Below are 26,346 nucleotides of genomic sequence, written 5' to 3'. Positions count from 1 at the left end.
GGACAACATGGCCGGTCCAACTGAGTTGATGGCAGAGGACCATCGCTTCAATGCTGGTGATCTTTGCTTGTTCCAGCATGCTGACATTTGTTCGCTTGTCTTCCCAAGAGATTTGCAGGATTTTCCGGAGGCAACGTTGATGGAATCGTTCTAGGAGTTCTATGTGACGTCTGTAGACAATCCACGTCTCGTAGGCATATAGCAGGATTGGAAGGATAATAATACATGAGATGGGAATAGTTTCTTCTAAGGACCTCATGCCATGGAGTTTTTTCTCCATTTCTCTGTGCTGCCAAAACAGAGTCCCACAGAGGCCATCACATGACACAAGGCCACTTCCAGTTGTGGCAACACAGGGAAATGGTGGGAAGACTGTGTTTTCAGGAGTCAGTGCTACCTGACTCCTAATAAGAGACTATGGTTTGAAGTGGAGAAAGGCGGACAAAGACCATGTGGCTGTAGCCGGGGAGGGGGGGGGGGAGTTCAACCCTGCCCTGAAATGTGTCAGGTTAAAAAAGAAACCTAGTTTATTCATAAGTTGGTTAACCAGTTAAAATTCATGAGTAAACCAGGTTTCAGGTAGGGGTTAGAACCCTTTCAGAGGGGTTAGAAGCCCCCCGTTCCCCAAGGCTACGGACCCTGGTTGCCATCACAGAAGACTGAAAGGTATGGGACCTCGATGGTATGAAACAAAATAAGACGTTTCCCTCTGCTTTCCCCCTGTCATGTGATGATGTCCTAAATAACCTCTGGAGGGGGCTTGTTGAAGAAGCATAAGTTAGGTCTTTTACAATACCAGATTCAGCAGAATTTCCACTTCAACAAGTACTTCCTAAGTCTTTCTTTTGATCACTGTCCCCATTACTGCTGAGTAAAGAGCAATTAAGGACAAGATGAAAGCGAACATTACAGGTTTTATTACAGACAATTCATCCTAGAAAATAACTATCTCATCATACAAAGGGAATGCATTAAGGAAATGTGGAATGTAAAGATGTCATCTCAAACTGGCAAAGATCAAATTCTTTTTTTAATATCAGAAACCCAGAACCAGACATAAAAATATTGTGGATCAGATCGTCCAACGTACTTGTCAAAAGTACTACAAATATGGTTTTAAATTAAACTTAGCCAAATATATTAGCAAAATGGAAATCAAAAGGCAGTTTGAAAGAGTAATAGGGAAGGAATCAAATTGCTATGGGCACGCTTTGCTCAGTAACATTAATAAAAAAGCAAAATATGCAAATTCACAAGGTAAAGATTACTCGTAGCAGCAACAACTTGTTTGAAATACGTTTTTACTTTTTGGAGCTCATTTTATTGCTCACCACCATCAAAGAAATTTATGGATGAATTGGTTAACCTGAGCTACTACTTCCATGTAAATTTTGAGATGGCAAGGAAGGTAGAAGGACATCCTTCTCATCATGCTGCTCACTAAATAAGCAGGGAAGCTGGTGAGATAGCCAGATATATTTTTGTTTCATGTTACTTTCTTTTTTTCAACTCTAACGGCGCAACTGGCGCCACCTGTATGTAAAACTTTAAGTTGCAAAGCTTTGAACTGTTGTAACATATCCAGACTTGCCTGTTCACCTTGTAAATGTATAGTTGAATTGATTGGTTATCTACAGCTGTCAATCAATGTTGTTTTACATCTATTGGCTTGTTCCCGCAGCTCAATTGTTTGGTTCCACCCCTTCCTAGGGAGGAAAACAACGCTTTCGTTTTCATTCTTACCACCAAAAGCTCATAAGATGGACGTGCGAAAGGCTTTTATTATTATTATTAATTATTATGAAACTTTATTTGTACCCCGCTAGCATCTCCCGAAGAACTCGATGCGGCTTACAAAGGCCAAGGCCTCAAACAACAACAACAGGCAATAACAATACAATGCAAGCACATTAAAAACATAAGCAATAACAAAAACAAAACATTACACTATTATGCAATAAAACCAGGGCAGGGCCAATGAAGGGTACAGGTAAAAAAGTGCTGGGTGTAAGAGGTGATATGTTGGGATTCTGGGCAAGTGCAATGTGCAGAGAGTCTTAAGCTCTAATAAAGTGCTTCTGGGACGTAGTGCTGGAGGTTATCCTATTCTGGAAAGGCACATCGGAATAGCCAGGTCTTCAAGTTCTTCCTAAAGACTGCCAACATGGGTGCAAGTGTAATGTCTTTGGGGAGAGTGTGCCAAAGTCGGGGGGCAACCACAGAGAAGGCCCTGTCCCTCGTCCCCACCAAACGAGCCTGCAACGCAGGTGGAATCGTGAGCAGGGCCTCTCTGGATGAACGGAGAGAGCGCGTGGGTTCATATACAGAGATGCGGTCACGCAGGTAGGCAGGTCCCAAACCGTTTAGGGCTTTGTAGGTAAGCACCTGCACCTTGAATTGGGCTCGGTAGGTAAATGGTAGCCAATGGAGCTCCTTAAACAAGAGGGTTGACCTCTCTCTGTAAGGAGCGCCAGTTAACATCCTGGCCGCCGCCCGTTGAACCAGTTGGAATTTCCAAGCCATTTTCAAGGGCAGCCCCACATAAAGCGCATTACAGTAATCCAACCTAGAGGTGACTAAGGCATGGACCACCCCGGCCAAATCAGCCTTTGCGAGGTATGGTCGCAGGTGGCGCACAAGTCTTAGTTGTGCAAAAACCCTCCCAGACACCGCCGGCTTGGCTCAAAGCCCCTGGTCAAGTCATTTCTTACCACCAATTCTCAGGTTTATACCCTTAAGATTCATACTTCATGCCCAGCTCATCTGGATGATGTTGAGGAATCTAAAGCAACTTCAAACCAGTCCTTTAGCATCAAGAGGAAGACTTTGTGCTTTCAATATAGGCAATTGGACTGTGGTTGTGAGTGTTTCAACCTCATGGCCATTGAGAAAGAGGGAACTTGGAAGCTACTCAGCTGGAAAACTCCTTGGACCCAAGACAACCAGAGACTGTAATGTATATTTTCTTTATCCCTTTTGGAACATCAAGTTTAATGCCTTAAAAAGATAACTCTTTGTGAACAATAAAGCCTATTTCGAGTTATCTATAGTGTCTTGTTGATCCTCGAGAGTTCTAGTTCTCTAAAGGAAGGCAAGAAGCAATCCCCTGGGGAAAAGTTGCCACGTCCTTGTTTTTTCACTAAGTACTATAGATCCCCAGGCAGTGACGGCACATCAACCTTGTGAGCCATAACATTCAAGAGAAATGTTCATAAGCAAATGATAATTTTACTTTTCTCACTGGGAAGATTTGAACTCAAACAGCAACACTTCCAGAGGAGTTACATTTAATAGGATAGAAGATGAAGCAACCTTTTTTATTCTAAAACCTTTACTGCAGAAACTACAAAGAAGGAAGAATTATAAAAAAGAGACACATGTTATAATTCCTTCTGTTTATATTTCATGGATGTAATTTTTGCAGTCCCCAAGTTATAAATATACGACTTACAAACAACTCATAGTTAAGAACTCATAGTTGAGACAATAGGAAGTGAGAGAAATCTACTCCTTGGAAGTGTAATTCACTCCTGAAAGAGTTATCTTGGGGAAAAGGTGTCTTTACTGAAGCTTTCTGACCAATCCTTGTTTCCACAACAAGGCAATTTTTTTCAAAATCCAGTTATCACAGGGACAGAAAGTGACGTAAAAACTTCTGAATGGGGGCACAGACAGCAAAACAAACACCACATTTCCCTATGTTATCCAAAACTAAAAAGTATATATATATATTGGCTGGAGTTACTCTTTAAAATGCACCTGTTGCAACTTACATATAGAGATCCCTTTTTCATGCATCCAATCTGTATCTAATCCTATGAGTGCAGACTAGTATATGAGTGCAGACAAGCTACCTATCCGAACGTATCTCTGCCTATCAGCCCGCCAGGACCCTAAGATCTTCTGGGGAGGCCCTGCTCTCTATCCCACCTGCTTCACAGGTGCAGCTGGCGGGGACGAGAGACAGGGCCTTTCCTGTGGTGGCCCCTCGGCTGTGGAACGCCCTTCCCATGGAGGTTAGATCAGCCCCCTCGCTAATGGTGTTCCGAAGAAGATTTAAAACTTGGATGTTTGAACGGGCATTCGGATAAACAGTGCAATGAATGTGATGATTACAGGAATGGAAATATGGACGATGAATTGGATCACGACTCTAGTTATGAGATGTATTGTGTTGTTATTGTTGTGTCAATATTTGTATACTATGTTTTTATGGTTTTAAATTGTATATCATTGATTGACTTTTTACCCTTGTTGTAAACCGCGTTGAGTCGCCGGCTGGGCTGAGAAACTGTGGTATACAAGTAAAGTAAATAAAATAAATAAATAAATAATCCTATGAGTGCAGACTAGTATTGCATTGGCCTTTTCTGCTGCAGCATCACACTCTCGGCTCGTGCCCCGCTTGACTCCTAGATCTGTAATTGGTTAAATGGACAAACCCAGAGGGTGATTCTCCCCAAGGCTTTCTCTTCATCCTGGAAAGAAGTGACAAATGGAGTGCCGCAGGGTTACCCCCTGGGCCCAGTCCTGTTCAACATCTTTATTAATGACTGAGATGAAAGGCTAGAAGGCAGGATCATCAAGTTTGCAGATGACACCAAATTGGGAGGGAGAGCCAATACTCCAGAGGACAGGAGCAGGATCCAAAGGGATCTTGACAGATTAGAGAGATGATGGGGCAAAACTAACAAAATGAAGTTCAACAGGGACAAATGCAAGATACTCCTCTTTGGCAGGAAAAACGAAATGCAAAGAGACAGAATGGGGGATGATGGTGCCTGGCTGGAGAGCAGTACATGTGAAAAAGATTTTGAAGTCCTCGTGGACAACAAGTTAAACATGAGCCAACAATGTGATGTGGCAGCAAAAAAAGCCAATGGGATTTTGGCCTGCATTAATAGGAGCCTAGTGTCTAGGTCCAGGGAAGTAATGCTACCCCTCTATTCTGCTCTGGTTAGACCACACCTGGAATATTGCGTCCAATTCTGGGCACCGCAATTGAAGGGAGATATTGACAAGCTGGAATGTGTCCAGAGGAGGGCGACTAAAATGATCAAGGGTCTGGAGAACAAGCCCTATGAGGAGTGGCTTAAGGAGCTGGACATGTTTAGCCTGAAGAAGAGAAGGCTGAGAAAAGATATGGTAGCCATGTATAAATATATGAGAGGAAGCCACAGGGAGGAGGGAGCAAGCTTGTTTTCTGCTTCCCTGGAGACTAGGACGCGGAACAATGGCTTCAAACTACAAGAAAGGAGATTCCATCTGAACATGAGGAAGAACTTCCTGACTGTGAGAGCCGTTCAGCAGTGGAACTCTCTGCCCCGGAGTGTGGTGGAGGCTCCTTCTTTGGAAACTTTTAAACAGAGGCTGGATGGCCATCTGTCAGGGGTGATTTGAATGCAATATTCCTGCTTCTTGGCAGAATGGGGTTGGACTGGATGGCCCATGAGGTCTCTTCCAACTCTTTGATTCTATGATTCATCTTAAGAACAAACCTACAAACCCCATCTTGTTCATAACTTGGGAACTGCCTGTACTTGTCATAAGGAGAAAATTACTCAGATGGAGAAGAGAAGGGGTATGAAGAAATTAGGAAACACTGAGTTTGACTGTGACTGATATGTGAACTTTGGCTGATGTTTCTGAACTTTCTGAACTTGGAATACTGTAGAGATTAGCAGCTTCCATGGTTGATCCAGGCTTAAGAAGTTCATAGGTACAAAAACCTACCTGTGATATAAATCATTCCAATGGGCATAATAATTAATCAGAAACTAGACATGACCCACATATCTTTCATCAGAAGCGATTGATGATAAAGTAGGAGTCTTGAACTCATTTTATCTGAGAGGTTCATGAAGTTTTTGAATTTATAGTGGTGTAAAGTTGTAGATAATTTTTAGCATTTTGATATTTTAATATTAAGGGTTTTTAAAATAAATTTCTTTCTAATAAAGCATAGGCATCAATAATAAAGCATAGATTAAACTTTTTTACATACTACCCATCATTATTAGAATATTATGAACTAACAAATGGAACTCTGTCATGTTTATTCTCAATTTTTTAAAAAAATCAAAAGACTGACAGGTCGGAGGTTTGAATCCAGGGAGAGACGAGCTCCCTCTGTCAGCTCCAGCTCCCCATGCAGGGACATGAGAGAAGCCTCCCCCAAGGAGGGTAAAACATCAAACATCTGGGCATCCCCTGGGCAAATGTCCTTGCAGACGGCCAATTCTCTCACAACAGAAGCGACTTGCAGTTTCTCAAGTCGCTCCTGACACACACAAAAATCTTTCTATGCACCAATGGGCCCATGAGAAGAATGAATTGATATTGTAGATGAGCATATTGTCCAGTTACAAAACAACCAATAAAAATAAACAATCCAAATAATGAATGACACCTCTCTGCTTTTGATTCTTAAAAGCAGCACACAAGAAAGAACAGACCATAGGTAAAGCCTTATTTAAAATGATCCCCTGAACCCAAAACCTGCAACTGAAAATTATTATTATTTTAGTATATGCTGATTTTTTTCTCCAAAAAAGACTCAAAGAGACATACAGTAAAACCATTATAATACAATTAAAAAACCCCAAACATGCAAACATCAAAATAGAATGGTGGAGTTCAGAATGCTCTTTGTAGGTGAACTATAAATCCCAGCAACTACAACTCCCAAATGACAAAATTAACTCCACCCTTGCAACCCCACCAGTATTCAAATTTGGGCATATCGGGTATTTGTGCCAAATTTGGTACAGTGAATGAAAATACATCCTCCATATCAGATATTTACAATACGATTCATAATAGTAGTAAAATTACAGTTATGAAGTGTGAATTATCAAATTATTTTAGAGTTAGGGGGTCACCACAACACGAAGAACTGTATTAAGGGGATGTGGCATTAGGAAGGTGGAGAACCACTGCCTTAGAGGAACATGGGAAGCTTCCCTATTTTAAGTCAAACATGCTCTACCTTATCTAGTATTAGCAACTCACTGACAGCAACCCTCCAAGTTTTTCTAAGTCCTGTCTAGACAATTCCATTGAAATACTAAACAAACTTGATACTGTATTGTCGAAGGCTTTCATGGTCGGAATCACTGGGTTGTTGTAGGTTTTTTTCGGGTTATATGGTCATATTGGAGAGAACGCCTCTAGAACATGGCCATATAGCCCAAAAAAATCTATAACAACCCAAACCCGATACTGCTCAGCTTCTCCAAAATCATACCAGATTTGATGTATTCAGCATATCTATATAAATAAAAATGTAATGTTCATTTGTGGGATTAACATAACTCAAAATCCACTGGACGAATTGACACCAAATTTGGACACAATATACCTATGGCCAATGAGTTACCGTCACTCATAAAACACTGAAAAACACAGCAGAAGGGACTTTAAAAGCCAAAAAAGCAAAAAGACATTACAGCGCATGCACAAAACCACATATATAGACACAAACACATATATAAACATGTAAAGAAATATATACACACATAAAACACATATACACAGACTGGACCACAGCAACGCATGGCAGGGGACAGCTAGTACATATATATCTATATAAATAAAAATGTAATGTTCGTTTGTGGGATTAACAGAACTCAAAAACCACTGGGGGAATTGACACCAAATTTGGAGACGATACACCTAACAACCCAATGTATGTCCTTCACTCATAAAAACACTGAAAAACACAGCAGAAGGGACTTAAAAAGCCCCCCCCCCCCAAAAAAGCTTAATGACGAAAAGCTAAATGACAATACAGAAAAAAGGAAGAAAGATGGAGGGAAGGGGAGAAAAGAAAGGAAGGAAGGAAGGAAGGAAGGAGGGAGGGAGGGAGGGAGGGAGGGAGGGAGGGAGGGAGGGAAAGAAAGAAGGAAAGTGAGAAGGAAGCATCAAAGCAAAGAGAGAAGGAAGGAAGGAAAGGGGTAGAGAAGGAAGAAAGGAGAGAAAGAGGGAGGGAAAGAAAAAGGGGGAAGGAAGGAAAGTTAGAGAAGGAAGGAAGGAGAGAAGGAAAGAAAAAGGGAAAGAAGGAAGGAAAGAGGGAGCGAAGGAAGGGGGGAAGATATAGAGAAAGAGGGAGGGAAGGAAAGAGAGAAGGAAGAAAAGAGACAGCAGAAGAGAAAGAAAAAGGGGGGAAGGAAAAAGATAGAGAAAGAAGGAAGGAAGAAGAGAAGGAAAGATGGGAAGGAAGGAAGGAAGGAAGGAAGGAAGGAAGGAAGGAAGGAAAGAGGGAGCGAAGGAAGGGGGGAAGATATAGAGAAAGGGGGAGGGAAGGAAAGAAGGAAAGAGAGAAGGAAGAAAAGAGACAGCAGAAGAGAAAGAAAAAGGGGGAAGGAAGAAAAGAGAGAAGGAAGGAAGAAGAGAAAAAAAGATGGGAAGGAAGGATGGAAAGAGGGAGTGAAGGAAGGAGGGAAAGAAGGAAAGAGGGAAGGTTGGCCACAGCAACGCGTGGCGGGTACAGCTAGTCTATATAAATAAAAATGTAATGTTCGTTTGTGGGATTAACAGAACTCAAAAACCACAGGTCAAATTGACACCAAATCTGGACACAAGACACCTATCAGGCCAACAAGTGACCATCACTTATTAAAACACTGAAAAAAATAGCAACAGAGACTTAAAAAGCAAAAAATAAAATATAAAATATACAGTACATTACAACATATGCGCATAACCACATAAATACACACACATACACAAATACACACACACACACAAAATATATACACAGACTAGGCCACAGCAACGCATGGCAGGCGATGGCTAGTACATAATATGGGAAATAGGATTAGAATTTCAACACTTTATGCAAATACTGCTAGACCTTTGGTGTACAATTATTTTTATCCTCACAGTGGAAAAGTTCATGACATAGGTGGGAAGCAGGGGTAGACCTGTGTTACTCAGGAGGCATGGCAGTGCCTGCATAAGATGTCATCAAAAATACAGTATACTGCACAGCTAAAAAGGGAACTCTTGAAGACTGCAGCAAAGGCAGACAGCCAAAGAAAAAGCATCACAAGATACTCTGGTTTCGTTGTCTTTTTCTAGGATCCTATAGGCTAACCTTTGTTATCATGTGCCTGGCTCATAGAAATTTGCTAATTACTTGAGCAAGAGGGGTGGCTGGGTGCCACTGTGTTTGTGTTTCACTGAATAGGATTAGGGATTCTGACACAAATGATTAATCACTATGATGTAGACAGACACAGAGAGCATGCCACTTCAAAAGAGAGAGCAGCTACAATCTATGCCAAGCAGATGCTGGTTCCTGATACCCAAACTTTCCTGAACTCTTCCTCTTTTGTGCACTCTTTTAATTGAGGAAAGGGCTTCTGACTCACCAAACCCAAACCTGAACCCACAGATAGAACTGGGATGACTGGTGAACAAAAATGGGAATGAAATGCTAGCAAAACAGGAGCTCTTGTTATATCAACACAAGTCCTTGTGTTTGGGAAAGTGATTGTATTAGTGCTGCTTCCCTGACATGAAAGAATGTCATGGGGTTGGTGTTGTACAGAATTTGAGCAACACACTCGTGTTAGCATAAATAACTTGGTGGATAGGGATGATGACCAGCAGAAGTAGCTATAAGAAGAACTTCAAAAATCAATATCCAGATTTCCCACAGAAACTTTTTTTATTTATTCACTTCACTGTACACACACTTGTGTTTTCTGCACAAGCATGACAAGTCAACATGGGGCAAAGCAGAAAATCAATTTTAACAAATATAAGTTTATTCGTATATCAGTGGGAAGTGTGGGCCTGTTTTTGGCTCACAAGATAGGATTGTTGTGTTCTTTCAAGTCATTTCAGACTTAGGTTGACCCTGCGCAAGGGCCGGGTAAATGACCTTGGAGGGCTGTATCCGGCCCACGGGCCGTAGTTTGAAGACCCCTGAAGTAGATCAAACTGGCAAAAGAGAGAAAAGGGGGTTTTTTTGGTTAGGAAGTATTTTAGTACTAATATCCGTAATTTATATTATTATGTAAAGGTAAAGGTTTTCCCCTGACTTTAAGTCCAGTCGTGTCCAACTCTGGGGTGTGGTGCTCATCTCCATTTCTACGCCGAAGAGCCGGCATTGTCCGTAGACACCTCCAAGGTCATGTAACTGGCATGACTGCATGGAGCGCCGTTATATTATTACATGAAGGAAATTGGTAACAAAAGGTTGGTGATAATAACCCATCAAGTAGGTTGGTCACAACAGAAAAGCGGTTATGTGATGTAGGTTTGTCAGCCAAATCTCTGGTGAACACCTGGAGGCTCAGCACAGTAGTGAAAAAGGGGTTTCCTAGACTTGTTCTCGGGACTCTGGAACCCAAAGGTTTGAAAAACAACACTCTTTGAAGTTTCCTTCTGCCTTAGGGTTCAGATAGAGAATCTTGACTGAGAACATCAGAAAATGTAAGACTATTAGAAAATGTGGACTGGTGAAATCATGCCACATTGTTTTTTCTCTATGCCAGGATCTGTGTAATCTGTAATGATGCCCCTTATATAAGAGTTTGAAAGCATGTCCCATCAGGCATGTAGCTGGGGGGGGGGGGCTTGAGGGGCTTCAGCCTCCCCCCCCCCCCCCCGAAATTCTCATGGTGGTTCGCAAAAAGGCCTTACTGGTGCATTATTTAAACTGTTATTTAAACCATGCCCAATATATCCCATATGCATGGGGGTATTGGGGTAATGATACAAAAGGTTTGCTAGGGTAGACCCTCTTTCACTCAGACTCAGCCCCCCCCCAAAAAACTCAGCCCCCCCAGAATTGAAATCCTGGCTACGGGCCTGTGTCCCATACACAGTTTCTGGGTGTCTCCCATTGTAAACAATGTCCTATCTCAGTTGTTGGAAAACCTGTTATTTGTGAGCATTCAATAGGATGACAAAAGCCCTGTACTTTGGGTTGTGTGGTCAACTTGTATGATGCCTTCCTGGAGAACAAATCTATATCAATAAAAATGTAATGTTTGTTTGTGGGATTGACGTAATTCAAAAACTACTGGATTAATTGACAACAAATTTGGGCACAATACACCTATCAGGCCAACAAGTGACCACCAACTGGACAACGATTTTAATAAGGAGATGCCGTGGATCTTGCTTTTTCAGATATATTTGCTTTTTATATTACATTTTAAATGTTGAATTGTTTTTATAATTGTTTTAACTGTATTTTGATATTTGTTATGGCATCAAATCGCTGCCGACTGTGAACCGCCTTGAGTCGCCACCGGCTGAGAGAGGCAGTATACAAATGCGGTAAATAAATAAATAAACTGCCTCTCTGAAATACTAGTTCTATCATAAACACATGGGGAAAATGTATTGACTTTGTCTTTGCAGGAGGGATATCCTGCTAAAGCACATTTTGCTCTAGTTTCTCAATGATTAAATATCTTGTAGTCTCCACCAATTTAACATACTTTGAGGACACAAAAACAAAGTTTCTGGAGCACAACTACTATCAAAGTAAGGACCACACAATTAAACAGGAAATAACACTTGCAAACTAGGAACATATTATTATTATTATTATTATTATTATTATTATTATTATTATTCAAAGGCAGGATGGCCATCTGTTGAAGGTGCTTTGGTTGTGTTTTTGTTACATTTATTTATTTATTTATTTATTTATTTATTTACAGTATTTATATTCCGCCCTTCTCACCCCGCAGGGGACTCAGGGCGGATTACAATGTACACATATATGGCAAACCTTCATTGCCAGTTTGACATACAACGTATACAGACATACACAGAGGCTATTTAACTTTTTCTGGTCGCCAGTGGAGCTGTCGCCTTCATCGTCCATCTGCGACACCGATGAAGCACCTCCGCATTCCTCCCATGCTTCTGCTGGAGTGCTTTGCTGGAGTCTTTTTTAAAATGGCCTCATAAATGGTAGGAAGAAGGTGGTAGGACTACATGGCCTTTGGGGTCAACCGAAAGAAGAGGAGCAGGAAAGGAGGTGTCTGGGGGCTCACCCTTGGCCGCTATTCCAGTGATCCTCCTCCTTCTCCCTATCCCTCTCTCTCCCAGTGTTGGAAGAAGGAAGGAAGGAAGGAAGGAAGGAAGGAAGGAAGGAAGGAAGGAAAGGGTAACACATGGCACGCACAAACAGAAGGAAGGAGGAATTGACAAGGAAGGAGGAGGTGACACATGGCACACACAAACAGAAGGAAGGAAGAAGGAATTGACGAGGAAGGAGGAGGTGACACATGGCACACACAAACAGAAGGAAGGAAGGAAGAAGGAATTGACAAGGAAGGAGGAGGTGACACATGGCACACACAAACAGAAGGAAGGAAGGAAGGAATTGACAAGGAAGGAGGAGGTGACACATGGCACACACAAACAGAAGGAAGGAAGGAAGGAAGGAAGGAAGGAAGGAAGGAAGGAAGGAAAGAAAGGGTAACACAAACAGAAGGAAGGAAGAAGTAATTGACAAGGAAGGAGGAGGTGACACATGGCACACACAGAAGGAAGGAAGGAAGGAAAGAAGGAAGGAAGGAAGGAAGGAAGGAAGGAAGGAAGGAAGGAAGGAAGGAAGGAAGGGGTAACACAGGGCACACACAAACAGAAGGAAGGAGGAATTGACAAGGAAGGAGGAGGTGACACATGGCACACACAAACGGAAGGAAGGAAGGAAGGAAGGAAGGAAGGAAGGAAGGAAGGAAGGAAGGGAGGGAGGGAGGGAGGGAGGGAGGAAGGGAGGAAGGAAGGAGATAACACATGGCACACACAAACGGAAGGAAGGAAGGAAGGAAGGAAGGAAGGAAGGAAGGAAGGAAGGAAGGAAGGAAGGGGTAACACAGGGCACACAGAAACAGAAGGAAGGAGGAATTGACAAGGAAGGAGGAGGTGACACATGGCACACACAAACGGAAGGAAGGAAGGAAGGAAGGAAGGAAGGGAGGGAGGAAGGAAGGAAGGAGATAACACATGGCACACACAAACGGAAGGAAGGAAGGAAGGAAGGAAGGAAGGAAGGAAGGGGTAACACATGGCGCACACAAACAGAAGGAAGGAAGAAGTAATTGACAAGGAAGGAGGAGGTGACACTTGGCACACACAGAAGGAAGGAAGGAAGGAAGGAAGGAAGGAAGGAAGGAAGGAAGGAAGGGGTAACACAGGGCACACACAAACAGGAGGAAGGAGGAATTGACAAGGAAGGAGGAGGTGACACATGGCACACACAAACGGAAGGAAGGAAGGAAGGAAGGAAGGAAGGAAGGAAGGAAGGAAGGAGGAAGGAAGGAAGGAAGGAAGGAAGGAGATAACACATGGCACACACAAACGGAAGGAAGGAAGGAGATAACACATGGCACACACAAACAGAAGGAAGGAAATAATGTCCCCAGAAAGTGCATGAGATAGAAAGGAGCAGAACATACTGCTGATCTTCCCTCCTCCTTGAGCAAAAGGGAATGGTAGAGCTTTTTCTCAAAGGGGCATTTTGGCTCCTCCGACAAATTGCATAACCCTATCATTTTAAATCTGAGAAAGACAAATACCATCATATGAGAGAATTGGCCATCTTGCCCATCTCTATCCGGATAATTTTCACACAAAAAAATCATTTGCCAACCAGCTTAGAAATTGTCTGAAAAAAACAAAACCCTTACAACCCTTTTTAAACACCAAGATATCTCTACCCTACACTTGAAACATACGTCTTGTGATAAACACAGTAGGTTGCCGTTTCTTAAGTAGGTGGCCCAGTAGTATTTAATGAATGTGATGAAGTGGTAATTGAAATGACAGTGTAATAGTTGGTAAACATTTGTGCTTCATATTACTTTAGCTGTTCTGTTTTAAATTTATATTGCAGGCTGCTTTGACTCCCATTTGGGGAAAAAGCAGAAATACATTAAGTAAATAGATAAATACCGGTAAGTACATAGTAACTACCAGAAACCGCTGCCTCTGAAATCCCAGATACATTCTGCACTTAATCAATGCACTCCAATTAATAATATATCCCATGGCTCAAGGCCGGGTCTACGCATTCATAAAGGTCTTGGCGTTTTTATCTCATGAGCTCTGCTTCATATTAAGCTTTGGAAACTGCTCCCATCACATAATGTGAATTTATTATTTTCATCTGGCAAGTGCTGAGTATATGTGGATTTCTTTTATTCCCCCCCCCCATTCGATATTGATTTTCCTTCTGATTACCCAACAGCTCAGCAACACAAAATAACTTATGTAGACACTTTTCAAACTTGAAAAGAATTGGGGATTTTGTCCAATTTCCCCCTTGCTTTGGTCCAGCCCTGTTCTACTCCACTTCCATTTCTGTTACCATAACCTGTCTTGAGAAAGAGAACCTGAACTAGAAAAGATTTTTTAAAAACGTGAGGTTTGCAGCTTTTGAATGATCCAGTGTCTTGACCTTGCAGAAGGCATGTGGAAGACGTATTTTCCTCCCTTCCCTCCTGGTGCCTCGTGCAAGGTGCTGTCATTCAGATAAGCAACGTTCTTAATGTGTTTGTGGGAAAGGCCTGTCCAGCCTTTCCATCTGGTGGCTCTTGTCACAAAGCACCAGTTCAACTGGATGACATTCCTTTGAATTATTTAGCTAGCTAAATCTTCCTGCATCTCACATATTTAGTCCATCTGTTAGCTGGGACCTTGCCTTTCAGTAGGAACGGTGCTTTATGCATCTGTCAGCAGTGCAGTTCCCTCTTATTCATGATCTTCTGTGAAAGATGGTACAAGCTGCAGAAATGCTGTATTCCTGGTATGCATTTCATTTTAATGGAAGACTATGTGAGTGGGGCCTACTTTATTACCTCCAACTCTGCACATCTATCCATCATGGTTCAATTTGCTGAGCTTGCACTGGAGTGTTGGCCATCAGCACCTGCTGCAGAGTCCTTTCAGGCAACCCTCCCCCCTTCCTCCGGGTTAGAAAAAAAGACAGGAGAATATAAGAGAGAGTGTATAAACTGAATCAAATCACAGAAAAGGAACATGCCTTTAAACCTCCCTGCCAACAACAGGAGAAGGTGTTCTGGCTGTTTAGCAAGTCACAAAATACACAGGAATATCTGTAAATGTCAGGCTATTGTGAGTTAGCATATCGCTACACAGAACTACAGGGAAAACCAGCTGATTCCTAACCCATCTAAAACACAGACATGTGCTTTCCATCTTAAGAACAGACAAGCAACCCGAGCTCTGAGGATTACCTGGGAAGGAATCCCACTGGAGCATTGCAGCACACCCAAATACCTCGGAGTTACCCTGGACCGTGCTCTGACCTACAAGAAGCACTGCCTGAATATCAAGCAAAAAGTGGGTACTAGAAATAATATCATACGAAAGCTGACTGGCACAACCTAGGGATCACAACCAGACACAGTGAAGACGTCTGCCCTTGTGCTATGCTACTCTGCTGCTGAGTACGTATGCCCAGTGTGGAACACATCTCACCACGCTAAAACAGTGGATATGGCTCTTAATGAGACATGCCGTATTATCTATGCCCTACACCACTGGAGAAATTACACTGTTTAGCTGGTATTGCACCACCTGACATCTGCTGGGAAGTAGCAGCCAATAGTGAAAGGACCAAGGCAGTGACATCTCCGGCCCTTTGGGTATCAGCCAGCACACCAATGACTTAAATCAAGAAATAGTTTTCTAAGATCTACAGAGACACTCGCTGGAACACCTCAACAAGTGAGAGTCCAAAAGTGGCAGGCTCAAACCCAGAACCTCAATCAATGGCTGATTTCAAATGAGGGATTCCTTCCTGGGCACACAGAAAACTGGGTGACTTGGAAGGTGCTCAACAGACTGCGCTCTGGCACCATGAGGTGCAGACCAAACCTTAAGAAATGGGGCTACAAAGTGGAATCCATGACGTGCGAGTGTGGAGAAGAGCAAACCACTGACCACCTGCTGCAATGCAACCTGAGCCCCGCCACATGCACAATGGAGGACCTTCTTGCAGGAACACCAGAGGCACTCCAAGTGGCCAGATACTGGTCAAAGGACATTTAATAGAATACCAAGTTTGCAAATTTTGCGTTTGGTTTGTTTATTTGTCTGTTTTTTAATGCAATGCAACTGTTTTGGTTCGCTCCTGACACGATAAATAAATACTACACAGAACAAAATGAGGAGACATGATAGCCATGTATAAATATGTAAGAGGAAGTCATAGGGAGGAGGGAGCTGCCCATTTTTTCAATGTTGTTTGATTTTATGTTTACTGATGTTTGATATTGCTTATTTTTATGCTTATTTTAACCTGTTTTGTTGGACATATCCATTTGTAAGCCACCCCGAGTCCCCTTGGGGGGATGGAGGCGGCGTATATAAATAAAATCATTATTATTATTATTATTATTATTATTATTATTAGCCGTCCCCTGTCTTGCGTTGCTGTGGCCCTCAAAAAACAGAGGAATTCCAGGCATGAAACAATAGACAGAAGAGACAGATGGAAGGGACATTGATAGTTGGAACAGAAGGTAGATGAACAGAACATAGATAGGTAGGTAGATGGATGGTCAGACAGACAGACAGACACACATCTTTAAAGCCAAAGGGGGTTGGACTGGATGGCCTTTGGGGCTCCCTTCCAACTGGTTGGCCATCTGTCGGGTAGGCTTTGATGGTGTCATTCTTTACTGCCCAATGAGGTTGGACTGGATGGCCTTTGGGGCTCTTTTCCAGTTGGATAGCTATCTGTCAGGAAGGATTTGATGGTGTCTTCCTTTACTGTAAAAAGTAGTTGGGCTGGATGGCCCTTTAACTACCATGGCTCAATGCTGTGGAATAATGCCACAGTGTAGACCAGGTAGGGGCAAACTTGGGCCCTCCATGGGTTTTGGACTTCAACTCCACCAATTCCTAACAGCCTTCCTAACAGCCTTTTGGAGTTGGAGATGCTTTTGTCATTTTACTGAGTGATGGTCACTCGTTGGCCTGAGAGGTGTATTGTGTCCCAATTTGGTGTCAATTCATCCAGTGGTTTTTGAGTTATGTTAATCCCACAAACGAACATTACATCATCATCATCATCATCATCATTATTATTATTATTATTATTATTATTATTATTATTATTATCTGGCTTGTAGTTGTATTAGGGTTGAGAAAAATCATATGTGTAAATAATCTACAGTCAATTTTACATCCAAGAATGCCTACTTTAAATTGTTTTTTGAATGTTGGAGATGTTTGCAGAGCAATATCTATTTATGGCTATTAGCCACAAGTGTTCAATGAAATTTTCCTGCTCAGGAGCAGTATGAATGTCAGATGACAGAGTTGTCATAATGTTCATATTCTACTTGTGAGCTCTCAAGGGCATGTGATGAACATGTGATAAGGATCACTCTACTTTGAATGTTATACTGTTTTGTTTCTTGTTTGCACCAAATGTTATAAATAATTACAGTATTCATACATGTGCCTATCTATCCACACTCTAATTTTTTTTCACTGCAAGATGTTACCCACCCTTGTCTCCAATACTAGGTCCATAAGTCTGCAAGTAGCACACGTATTTATTTATCATGTCAGGGGCAGACCAAACGGTTGCATTGCATTTTTTTAACAAACAAGCAAACAAACAAACAAAACACAAAGTTTGCAAGCTTGGTAGTTGATTAAATGTCCTTTGACCAGTAGCTGGCCACTTGGAGTGCCTCTGGTGTTGCTGCAAGAAGGTCCTCCATGGTGCATGTGGCAGGGCTCAGGTTGCATTGCTGCAGGTGGTCTGTGGTTTGCTCTTCTCCACACTCGCATGTCGTGGATTCCACTTTGTAGCCCCATTTCTTAAGGTTGGCTCTGCATCTTGTGGTGCCAGAGCGCAGTCTGTTCAATGCCTTCCAAGTCGCCCACTTTTCCAGGGGGGAGTCTCTCATTTGGTATCAGCCATTGGTTGATGTTCTGGGTTTGAGCCTGCCACTTTTGGACTCTCACTTGCTGAGGTGTTCCAGTGTGTGTCTGTAGATCTTAGATAACTATTTCTTGATTTAAGTCGTTGGTGTGCTGGCTGATACCCAAACAGAGGATGAGCTGGAGATGTCACTGCCTTGGTCCTTTCACTATTGGTTGCTACTTCCCGGAGGATGTCAGGTGGTGCAATACCGTCTAAACAGTGTAATTTCTCCAGTGGTGTAGGGTGCAGACACCCCGTGATAATGCGGCATGTTTCATTAAGAGCCACATCTACTGTTTTATCGTTGTGAGATGTGTTCCACACTGTGCATGCACAGCTGATAATACACAAATGGCTCTCTCGCTTGTTGCTTTGCTGCACTTCAGTTGAGAGATACTGCCAATGTTTTTAAAGTAACAGAGTAAGTACCAATAATTAATTCCACAAAATGGCAGCCCCATTTTTAGAACCTCACACAACCCCGCAGGGGGAAGATTATTGTGAATCCATTTGGCCCTTGTCACAAGAATGTGTTATAGATATGATGTGTTATCACAAAGATGATCTGAGCTATAATTGGTAAAGTATTTGAACCAAAAGGAAGTCAGGAGGGAAAACTGACTTGTCACCTTCTGCACATCAAAGGAGCACCTACTTGTATGCAAACATCAAAGCCTTGACTCAACACCCACTGTGTGACTCTTTACAATCAAAATAGATGTTCTTTTGATCTAGCAAGTCTTCTTATCATAAAGGGATACAAATAAATTGCTAGAGAATAAGACAGGTTTCGTTAAAAAGCCATCTCTTGCAACTGAAATGAGTCCAAAATTGGCTCTGCCCTCCCATCTTCCGTAACGTGAATATTCATAATGATGCCTGTTGGGAAGTTACACCAAGATCCTGCCTCTAAGTGTATCCCCAAAACTATATGACTAATTAGGTCCATGGGTTCCTTCCCCGGGACCAGCTGTCATTCCTGATTCTTCCTTGTTTAAAGAAAATATGAACTGCAACAAAAAAAATGACAGTAGAGTATTTTTGGTGTGTTTGACTCCCTTCCTTTATTTCTTTCTAGAGCTTCAACCCATCCCTTCTCCTTGCCCCCTTTTTCAATCATTGCACCTCAGCACAACAGAAGCGTTGTATGGTCAATAGGTCTGTGTTTATTCCCACTTCCAACCCACATCATTGTACTAGAATCATAGAATCATAGAATCAAAGAGTTAGAAGAGACCTCATGGGCCATCCAGTCCAACCCCCTGCCAAGAAGCAGGAATATTGCATTCAAATCACCCCTGACAGATGGCCATCCAGCCTCTGCTTAAAAGCTTCCAAGGAAGGAGCCTCCACCACACTCCGGGGCAGAGAGTTCCACTGCCGAATGGTTCTCACAGTCAGGATGTTCTTCCTAATGTTCAGATAGAATCTCCTCTCTTGTAGTTTGAAGCCATTGTTCCGCGTCCTAGTCTCCAAGGAAGCAGAAAACAAGCTTGCTCCCTCCTCTCTTGAAAGTATATTGTACTTCTGGAAATTCTGGAGTTGTCCCAAATCTGCAAATATCCCCTTTGGTGTCTAGATGGGGAGATTTAAGCACAATCTGAAGCAGCATATTCCACTCCATACAACTCTTACCATCAGGAAGTTCTTAATATCCCGGTAGAATCCCATTTCCTGCAGTTTCAATCCATTTCTGTATACCCTCCTCTAAAGGCATTCCAGAGTCTGTGGTCAATATCTTTCCGAGTTGTGGGGCCCGGAATTGCACACAGTATTCCAGGTGAAGTCTGACCAAAGCAGAATAGAATGGTATTATTGCTTCTCTCTGTATAGGCACGATACTTCTATCGATGCAGACTAAAATCACACCATTATTATTATTATTATTATTATTATTATTATTAGTAGTAGTAGTAGTAGTAGTATTCAATGCACAACAATATTTTAATGTGTTTTGTTTATGGATTGTGTTGGCATCACATGAGAAATCCATATGTATCCTACCAGCACACCTTCAACAACAAAGTTCTATTTCTTTTTTTAAAAATACTTTTTATTAAACATTTTAGACAGCAACACAAGGAAAGAGGGAGAACAATACTATAGAAGATAGAAAAGTAAGAAACCCAAAAAAGAAAGAAAAGGGGGGGGGGGGAGGCCAAAAGGCCTAAAAATGAAAAAAAGAAAAAAGTCCAAAAAACACACACACCTCAACAGTTCTAAAATGACTTCCACTCCAGCCTCAGGATCTTCTCTAGATACATCTTGGTCTAATCTATGTATTCTTGGCCTCTATTTTTTTTCTATTTTTTTTTCATAGTCATAAAAAGGGGTCCAATCTGTCCTTTTTATCGATTTTCCGGTATTTTTCCTCATCAAAAAAGTTAGTTCATCCATGTCTCTTATTTCTTTAACCTTATCTATCCATTCGTCAATAATAGGAATCTGTTCTTTTTTCCAATATCTAGCAAAAATAATCCTCGCTGCCGTTGTAATGTATGTTAATAATTTGTCTTCATTTTCTACAAGTTGTAGATCCAGGTCTGTGAAGCCAAGTAAATAATACTCAGGCTTCTTCTTAAACTTCCTTTTCAGTAATTTTTGTGTTTCCTCATGTATTAGTGAACAATATTTAGATGTTTCTTTGCAGGACCACCACATATGGTAAAATGTACCTGTTTGCTCACTGCACTTCCAGCATTTGTCAGAGACATTTTTATACATGTGTCTTAATTTATTGGGGGTAAGGTACCATCTATAGAACATTTTATACCAATGTTCCTTTAAATCCGTCGCATAAGTATATTTCAACTTTTTATTCCACATTTGTTCCCATTCTCTGAATTGGATGGGCCTTCTTAAATTTTCTGCCCATTTTATCATGCATGTTTTAACCTGTTCTGTTTCCGTTAGCCATTGTAGCAATTTGTTGTAAAGTATCGTACCTATTTTCTTTTCCATTTTTAGAATTTAGTCCCATGTATTTTCCTCCCAATCAAATCCAACTTTTTTATCTTGTTTAAAGTATTCCTTAATTTGTATATAATGTAACCATGTTATGTTTCCATAGGTATTCTTCAATTGGTCAAAGGATTTAATCTCTGCTTTCCCTTCAAATAGAATGTCCTTGTACCTTGGCCATACTCTCCATCCTAAAAGCCTCCTTTGGTGTGCCTCCATTGAACAATAAAGTTCTATTTCTGCACCCCATACTGGTGTGTGTTTCCTTTCATGCCATGCCATGATGCTCATGTGCATGAATGTGTGAAGAAAGATCCTCCATGGATTCATAGTTATGGATGAAAAGAAAGCTCTGAGTTTTCTTTTTACAAAAGAAATATATATATAAGTGAATAACACACAAACAAAACAAATATTTACTTAAGTTCAGAAGCTGAAATTGTGGTCAGTCTGGTGCAATGTTATATCTTGCAGACCCGTACTCATATTTATTTATTTATTTATTTATTTACTATATTTGTATACCGCCATTCTCAGCCAATTGGAGATTCAAGGCGGTTTCAAACCAATCAGTACACATAAAACATAATATAAATTAAGGCATTAAACAGTATAAAACACCACGAGAGCAATAAAAACAACAACATTAGCATCTCCTTATTATCAAGCTATTGTCAAGTAATTCGATTTCCTATATTAGCTACTCTGCATTTGTGAATGCTTGCTCGAACAGTCATGTTTTTATTTACCTATGAAATGTTAAGAGTGAGGGAGCAGATCTAATCTCCCTAGGAAGGGTGTTCCATAGCCGAGGGGCCACCACTGAGAAGGCCCTGTCTCTCATCCCCTCCAAATGTACTTGTGACAAAGGCAGGACCAAGAGCAGGGCCTCCCCAGAAGATCTTAAAGTTCTTGATGGTTCGTAAAGGGAGATATGTTCAGACAGGTAAATTGGGCCAGAACCGTTTAGGGTTTTATAGGCCAAAGCCAGCACTTTGAATTGGGTCCGGTAGCAACCCGGCAGCCAGTGGAGCTGGCACAACAGGGGGGTTGTATGTTCCCTGAGCGACACTCCTGTTAGCAACCTGACTGCAGTTCGTTGTACTAGTTGAAGCTTCCAGACCATCTTCAAAGGCAACCCCACGTAGAGCGCGTTGCAGTAGTCTATATGGGATGTAACCAGAGTGTGGACTACTGTGGCCAAGTCAAACTTCCCAAGGTACGGGCGCAGCTGTCACACAAGTTTTAACTGTGCAAATGCTCCCCTGGTCACCACCAAAACCTGAGGTTCCAGGCTCAGCAATGAATCCAGGATCACTCCCAAGCTGCGAACCTGCACCTTCGGGGGGAGTGTAACCCCATCCAACACAGGCTGTAACCCTATGCCCTGTTCGGCCTTGCAACTGACCAGGAGTACCTCTGTCTTGTCAGGATTCAATTTCAGGATGTATGGCAGGAAAAGTGTTCCTGCCATACATCAAGGGAACCACTGACCGCATAGGGAAGCTGATGAGGAAACACAACATACAAACAATCTACAGACCCACCAAGAAAATCCAACAAATGCTACGTTCATCAAAGGACAAGAGGGATCCTCTCACCTCTGCAGGAGTCTACCGTATACCATGCAGCTGTGGACAAGTCTACATAGGGACCACCAAACGCAGTGCCCAAACACGAATCAAGGAACATGAAAGGCACTGCAGACTACTTCAACCAGAGAAGTCAGCCATAGCAGAGCACCTGATGAACCAGCCTGGACACGGCATATTATTTGAGAACACAGAAATGCTGGACCACACCAACAACCACCATGTCAGACTACACAGAGAAGCCATTGAAATCCACAAGCATGTGGACAATTTCAACAGAAAGGAAGAGACCATGAAAATGAACAAAATCTGGCTACCAGTATTAAAAAACTCTAAAATTGCAACAGCAAAACAGCAGAGAGGAAACAACCAGGCACATCTTAACACCTCTCAACAGGGGATTTTCCCAGGCTCAGCCAGGCCTTCAAATGCTAATGAAGGTGGTCAGTTGAAACATTCACACCTAGCTCCAGCAGGGAAGAGCTCCTTGCCACACCCCAGCCATTCCACAGATATATAAACCCATTGTCCTAATTCCAACAGACCTCACTACCTCTGAGGATGCTTGTCATAGATGCAGGCGAAACGTCAGGAGAAATGCCTCTAGAACATGGCCCTATAGCCCGAAAAAACCCACAAGAACCTAGTGATTCCAGCCATGAAAGCCTTCGACAATACAATTTCAATTTGTTCGCCCTCATCCAGTCCGTTACAGTGGCTCAGCACCGGTTCAGGACCTGAACAGCGTCCTTAGTAGCAGGTGGAAAGGAGTGACAGAGTTGGACATCATCTGCGTACAGATAAAGCTACAAAAGAGCTGAGGCCATCTTCTGTCAACCAGTTGACCATGGACACTGTGGTTAGGAATCAAGAACTTGCTTATACTTTCTTTATGTTAAGTCATTTCTTCTCTTTATTTCTTTCAGCTGACTGATCAATAAAATACATGGATATGCACAAATATGTGTGCACACACATACACACAACATAAAAACCAACCAGCAACTTCTTTCAAGATGCGCATTAGCTTCATTCACACATAATAAAGCTAGAAATAGTGACAAGTACAGCTGGCACCATTTAATGGGGATGTTTAAGTGGAAGACACAGCTGGGGGATTATTTGCTTCCATACGGTGCATAGGTCTTAAAATCAATTTTATTGGGATATGTCTGTACTGCAGTACTAACTTCAGAGGCTGCTTCATATACTGTAAGAATTATAAGCTACTGTGAAGGAGAAACGAGTTGAAAGCCATAATGAATTAGAAATGTCTATGTTATTTTACGGGAAATTAAATAAATTTCTTGATCTTGCTAAAAAATCATGATTTCTGGTCAACTTAATATCAAACTGAATTGTTGTGTATCAAGGAAGAGATTCAATCAACAGAGTCTGCTTTTGCTTTGACCGAAAGAAAATGTCGTCAAGACTATTTTGTTGTCCTTGTTATTTGGATGTTAGAAATATTGAAATAGAGGAAATTATCAATGTGCACCAGATATGAGTATCTGTTTTCCTGTGTGGTCCATGATATATGTATTAATTTGCATTATTGTTATAATAGATGCAGAGCAATGAAGACTAATGGTGGAAGACCTGTAAATTTTACCAGAAATCCAAGATTACTTGTAAAAAAACAGATAATTATGCAGTCATCCTTAGCATCATCACTCATTATTTTGAGATATAGCAACTATTTGTAATTTTTGTCCTTTCATAGCAATACCTTTTCCCATTTGCAAAACCTGGGTCTTCGATATCGTGATGCCTTCCAGATGGTGGAGTTCAATTTCAATCACCTTCAGTCATGGCCATATAGGCTAGGATGATTGAAATTGAACTTCACCATCTGGAAGGCATCAGACTGTAGTCCAACATATCTGGGGATCACTAGAATAGAGCAGACCTCTCTAAAGCATGTATTTTACCGATATATTTGAATGTTGACCCCATTCTAACAACTAAAGATAGACAACACTTGGCTATTACAGCAATCCTGAACATGCTTTCTTGGGGCTTTTCTATTGGCAAGGGATTCACACGTTCTTTTGGAAGCCGTCATTGGTGCTTGTATTGTGTTGAGTATATATAATTTTGTGATTTACAAAACTATATATAATTATATATTGGAAGGCGTCTAACTTGACGCCTTCCAAAGGTCTTGGGCAAATGTCCCCATACTCCCGAAGTTACATGGCCAGTGACCAATGGACATGTAACTGGGGATGATGGGAGATGTCGCCCAACTGTTCTGGAAGGTGCAGAGTTGAGGATAGGCTGCATTACTCCACCAAATGTCTATCTGTTCCTACTCACTGTCTTTCCTTGCTGCAGCAATGCTTGATGTATAAGGTTATAGTGTCGTACATTTGCCCAAGACCTTTGGAAGGCGTCAAGTTAGAGAGTACCATTTTCTTCAAATTAACTCCCACAAAGCATGACAGCTAAAATAAAAGGATGTCAAGTATTCACTCTCTACCCATAAAATATGTATCACTAAAATAACCTAAAGAAATCACATCTTGTCCAATCTTGGAAACTAAGCAGAGATGGCCCTGCTTAGTACTTGAATGGGAGACAGAATATTCCCTGAGGAAAGATACTGTTGCACTTGTTGTTCCTTGTCATCACTGATGGTCGAGGGCCTAGAATCAACCTTGTAGCTCCAGACTCACTGAACAATCCCTAGTCCTTCTTTGGGTCCGTTATGAAAAAATGATATATGCTTTGAATAAAATTGTATGAAAGGTGTATGACTGAGGTCTATATAGCCTAAAGATGCAATCCTAAGATAAGGCCTGGAAAACTACAAAAAGAAAAGAATTCACAAACTGTAATTAAAAGTTGCTGAAGTGCTGAAATTGATTATCAGAGATAAATGATTAACTCTTGGTGGAAAACAACATGTTTACATTACCAGAGACAATGTCTCTTTTAAGTTAATGAAGTGTTTACAATGATTCCTTACTTAAGAAGCAAAACCAATTACCAGTTAAGGAAGGAAAGCCAACATCTGTCTGGAATGGATGGAATCAGGATGTTTTAGCAAAATTGTGTAGCTTGTTGTCGACCTTTGCAACCCAAAAGACAGTTGCATCTGACAAGTAGGAAAATTAGAAACCACTTGTGGGGAGGCTAAATTAACTGATTTACGAGACCATAAAAAATCTCCAGGAAGTACGCAAAGAATGAAGAAGCGACAGCTCCCCTGGTGGCCAGAAGCTGGAAAGTCAATAGCCTCTGAGTGTCTGTCTATATATGTTGTGTGTCTATGGCATTGAATATTTGCCATGTATATGTACATTGTAATCCGCCCTGAGTCATCTGCGGGTTGAGAAGGGCGGAATATAAATACTGTAAATAAATAAATAAATATCTGGAAAATACCTGTTATTGATTTACAACAATTACAAGAAATATGCTATATAAGAGACACTTGACTATTCAAAAATTGTGGCAAACAGTGGAGTCTGGTCCACCTGCCACTTTTCTACAACTTTTTCTATATATGACTTATAATTGAACTGTAGTTGAAATATGAATGCTACATTAGACAAGCTGTCATGGAAGCTGCCACGGAGAATAGTGAGAATCATCCGTGTCCTTCCTGGTCTCTCCACACACAAACAACCCTACCCTCCATAAAGTCATAGCAGTTTAATAGCCTCAGACAGGAAAATTCTAAGCTTTGCTTATACTTGTTTTTGTTGTATCTCCAAGAAAGTAAAGACTTTTGTGGGGAATTAATATTGCCAAATCTTATTATTCAATTACTCTCTGAGCACCAGCAAGGAAAGTGAATAAGCCAGGGTGTGTACTCACTCATGTCAGCAAGCCAAATACAACAAG

Source organism: Anolis sagrei, chromosome 4, assembly GCF_037176765.1.
Source record: "Anolis sagrei isolate rAnoSag1 chromosome 4, rAnoSag1.mat, whole genome shotgun sequence".
In the NCBI taxonomy this organism is placed as follows: Eukaryota; Metazoa; Chordata; class Lepidosauria; order Squamata; family Dactyloidae; genus Anolis; species Anolis sagrei.
Note: the sequence above shows the minus strand (reverse complement) of the source record.